Source organism: Thermobia domestica, chromosome 6 (assembly GCF_964235325.1).
Source record: "Thermobia domestica chromosome 6, izTheDome1.hap1.1, whole genome shotgun sequence".
In the NCBI taxonomy this organism is placed as follows: domain Eukaryota; kingdom Metazoa; phylum Arthropoda; class Insecta; order Zygentoma; family Lepismatidae; genus Thermobia; species Thermobia domestica.
Window position 1 is genome coordinate 313,581,917 of NC_137459.1, and position 5,000 is coordinate 313,586,916.

Consider the following 5,000-nt stretch of genomic DNA (forward strand, 5'->3'; position numbering starts at 1 on the left):
CATAATTTTGTTAGCTAAAACTCCAGGATTAGTCCTGTATAGCTGTTGCGTGTTTGCATATTGCCTGACTTTTTTATTTCCCGAGTTGAATTTCTTTTTAGTTTTATTTTCATTATTCTTGCTTTTTATTTTTTCTTCATTACCTCTCGCTAAGCAATTAGCAATTCCGTCATTAAGTTTATTCAAGTCCGATATTTCTAAGTTAATTTTATTATCTAGTGCAAATCTAAGAATTTTATAGATTGTCCACAAATCTTCAATAGGCTGATCATTCTTTAACAGTTTCATAGTCTCCTCCAGTTCATCATCCTGTTCATTTTCGTATAGTATTTCTTCAATACCCCTCACAATACCATCTTCGGCCCTACATTCAGGTTCCGGTACAGGTGTGCATAACAAATCTTCAATGGCTTCCTGAGTTGGCAAAAATCCTCCAAATTCTACATTTTGAAAACTATTTTCAAAATTTAATAAACGATGAAATCTGTCCTGTACCATTTGGACCTGGGAGTCAGACCAAATATTAGTAGTTCCAGATTTCATCATATTCAAACTCAGATCTAAACTTCCGTTTAAGTTATTATCTTTATCCTTCTTTGATGTTTTTTGAATATTTTCTACTTCTATTGGAGGAATTTTATTTTTTTTGTTGAGCAACTCATTGCTCACTGAGCTATTTTTGTTAAAATCTTCAAACTTCTTTTGAGTTTCTGTTTTATTTCTTTTCATAAGTTCTCTAATATAGTTGTCTATAAATTCCTCTTCTTTTTTAAAAAACTCATCATTCGTAACGGAGTATCCTTTACAACTTGTTTGTTTTGTTTCTTCATTTAAAATTTTCCTTTTCAGTGGCGTTATACTACTCCATCTTCGTTTGACCCTTTCAATATCATACAGTTTAACTGGTTTCGAATGATCGCTTGGATCATCAATTACATCTTCAAATTTCCAAGATAATGTTGTGTTCATATCCATAGTTTTATTTTGGTTTAGACTTTTAGATTCAAGTCTCTCTCGGATTGGTTTTTCTTTATCAATAATTTCCTCCTTAAGAGTTTTAGTTTCGTCATTACTATTAATTCTGAATTCCTTAAACTTATCAGTTATTTCCTCAGCCAATGTTTCCTGGAATGAGTTTTTATTTTTATCCTCTTCCTCTGATGAAGAAATTATTAATGGTTTTATTGATTTCTTTTTATTTCTAGCTCTCATCCAGATTTTAGATCGTATTTGTTTCCATTCTTTATCCTCCTCCGAGGAGTCTTCATATATACTTGAATCATCGTCTGATGACATTATTTTAGTTCTAGTATATCTTCTGTTAGGTTTGCTTGTTATATCAGTTTTTGGTTGTTGACCCTTTTCTTCAACATTTTCAGAAGAAAATCGTGGACGTTTATTTCTGAAGCTGTAACCATTGCTCGCATCATCATTCGGACTATTACTCTTAACCTTGAGTTCAGCGTTTTCTTCGGGTATTTTGTCAAATTCATTCTTTCTTTTTGTTGAAGCTTTTTTCTCCATATTTTCTTCTGTTGTTAAGTATTCCTTAGGAATTCGTCCAATTCGAATTAAGTGCTTCTTTTTATCTCTAATTTCGTTGGCAGTTTTATTTTCAAAGTAACTAGCCAATATTAAGTTTAAGTCCTTTTTTCCTTTATTTGTTTTTACCACATTCACAAAAAGGTCCACTTCTGCATCTGTCCATTTCGGACCTGCTCCCGGTTTTTGTCTTTCCTTTCTTCGGTTTATTTCTTCCGTCTTCTCTTTATTTCTTTCGTTGGGATGTTCAATTCGTGTATGAGTCCCCCTGCCATGAGAAGTCTCAAACTTTCTGGGGCAATAGTTACAACAAAATAAGCCCTCTTCCACTTTTAGCCCTGGACACTTAGGGAAATGACAAGACACATTATGAAATTTGTCAAATGTTTTCAAACATTGCTTGCATTGAAAACAGTGCTTGTCCTTATGGTTTTGTTCCAAATGGGAAATAAATCCCTTAGTATTAAAAAATATCTCATTTGGATGATCAGCACACTCTAAGTTGTCCTCCTCAATAGGATACTTGATTTTTAGAAGACATTCCATTCTGAGAGTCAAAATAAAAATCCACCTTTTAAATTAGTTTCAATTAAATAAAAAGAGTTGTTTTAACGTACTCAAGGAAAATTACACAATCAATATTCAGCACACGTTAAAATTATAACTAACAGTTGTTATAAAACAATCGGACTATACCATTAAAAAAAAGGTTTAAACCCAAATAATTATATTATAATATACAAATAAAATGATTTTACCATTATTTTAATTTGGTTTTATAATTTTAAAACTGACTAAACCTTTTTGATACTTTTAGGTGTCATGCAAACATAAATTTTAAAACCAAAATTAACAATTTTAATCTAAAAACACTTTTAATACAATTAAAATTTTTGCTAAGTCCTAAAAGAGTAAATAAAGCAATTGCTAGACTAGAGTTTTTAAAAGGCCATTAACGATTAAAGAAAATACAATTTTAGTCAATTTAATTAAAGAGGTACGAGATTATGGCCTTATTTTAATAATAACAATTTTAATATAGCATAGACAATCAAAATAAAAAGTTTCCTAAATACAGCTTTTTATTGTGCTAATATTGATTAAAACAAAATATAATATTTCACTAAAAAAATTTCCACTTGAGATTTTATATTGAACAAATTTTAAAAATTTTTACATAATAAGTAAATGTAAAACACCATGAATTTTAGACTTGTAGTTTTATTGTGCTAGTTTTAACTAAAATATATAATTAAAATTAAAATATGTACATGCACGTATATATATATCTGTAATAGATTTTCTTTTCCTTATCACATATTTATCATTTTATGTTTTAATTTAAGGATAACACAACTGATGTTTTCCTAAATTAAAAAATAAATCCATACTAAAAGAAGCAACTTTAAAATAACTAAAAAAAAAACATCAATAAAGTATATTCTAGTCTACTAGTTTGATTAGGTGCAAATCCTTGGTAAGTACCTGTTTTAATTCAATTAAAGCAATAAGCTTTATTGCTATCCCTCCTAACTTAAGGATAGTATACCTCCCATGCTTAGTCAACTGCAAATCACGATATAAAACAGTATCAATTGCTTCAGTTATGCCTAACTAGTGGCAAGTCATATTCAAAATCAATGTTAGTGACCTGCCAAGATTATGTCTAAATTTTAATTTATCAAAGTTATGTTGACTAAAGATCAGTGTAAATTAATATTCACATTCAAGATTTTTATCTAAAAGAAGTAAATGTTCACTTACCACCTTGACAAAGGTTAAAATTAGTCCTAATTGTTCTTTTTAATATTTTCTTTATACGTCGTTCACTTGAATGTGAACTAATACTAAATTAACATAAGACAGTCCCATCTCATAATCTGGCAGCATAGCTTTTCGTCATCCTCCCATCATCACCTTCGTCACCAAGAAGAAGGGCAGCCATTACAGGCAACCATAACACAGCACTGGAACACTTCAAAAAAACAATCCGAAATTATCCATTACATCCAGCCGTTTTTGTCTAAAATACATAGTACATTATTTACAAACAGCTATACTAAACTATTTCTTCTAACATCAAAACAACAGGTAGCAGTTTATATATATTTTTTATACGTTTTCCACTATACATTATACACATTGCAGAAAAACGTGGATCGCCATCATTTACATGTATTTAACGAATCCGGTCATATCTCTTCCATCCGACGTTTTAGAAACAAGATTCACTAAACAATAGTTTCTAATAATCACATAAATATTTAAATTGGTTTAAAATCTGCAGATTGTAAAGCAGATTAGAATCAACGCATTATTTCACCATAATGCATTTTTTAGTCTTTACCAGACACAACATGGTAGATTTCATTCAATTTAAATTTGTTCCGGAATCCGTTAATATCTTCTCCATCCGAGTGAATTAAGTAAAGATATTAAAATTTAAAGTAATATACGTTAATATATTGAGTTTTCAGGCACTAAAGTCCAACATTTATTTATTATTTTATCGCAATAGCTGTAACTTTAGCCAAGTATACAGAACGTGGTAGATTTCAATCAGTTTAAATTTGTTCCAGAATCTGTTAATATCTACTCCATCCGAATGAATTAAGTAAAGATATTAAAATTTACAATAATGTACGTTAATATATTGAGTTTTCAGGCACTAAGGTCCAACATTTATTTATTATTTCATCACAATAACTTTAACTTTAGCCAAGTATGCCCCACGTGGCACCATTCACTCAGTTTAGATTTACGCGCGAATCCACAAATATCTAAACAATCCTTATCAGTGCAATAATATTATTCAAATTAAAATCAGTTTATATCAATATATTGCACTTCCAGACACAGAAACAACAAAATAATCTAAAATTAGCTTATATTCGAAGTTTACTACAAAGATGGCTGGAAAGATGGTTTCTTTTAAAGGAATAGAATTTTCCACTTAAATCCAAGTATATCTAATGCATCCTTAACTTTGAAGAGTTCACAATGCGGTGTAAGCACTAGAAGGAGAATACACTTGAAAATTAATAAAAAAATATGCACTATTTAGAGAAAGTCACAAGTACAGACCGGAGCACCAAAAAACACGTCTTACTCGTACCACTTCATGTAAGAGAGTCATAGTTACTCCCGCCGTTTACCCGCGCTTGCTTGAATTTCTTCACGTTGACATTCAGAGCACTGGGCAGAAATCACATTGCGTCAACACCCGTTAGGGCCATCGCAATGCTTTGTTTTAATTAGACAGTCGGATTCCCCCGGTCCGTGCCAGTTCTGAGTTGATCGTTGAATGGCAGCCGACAAGACACCGAGCCGTAGCCCGGCGCTCCCAGCAAGGAAGATCCGTGGGAGGCCAAGGCACGGGACCGAACTCGGTTAAGGAACAAGGTGTAACCCTTGACCGTCACCTCGCCCAGGCCCGGCACGTCAGCGAACAACCCACT

At 31.6% G+C, this 5,000-nt stretch overlaps 1 pseudogene; it reads right to left on the minus strand.

The window, feature by feature from the left end:
- Positions 1-5,000, minus strand: part of LOC145688668 (large subunit ribosomal RNA) — an 11,359-nt pseudogene that overhangs the window by 3,928 nt on the left and 2,431 nt on the right.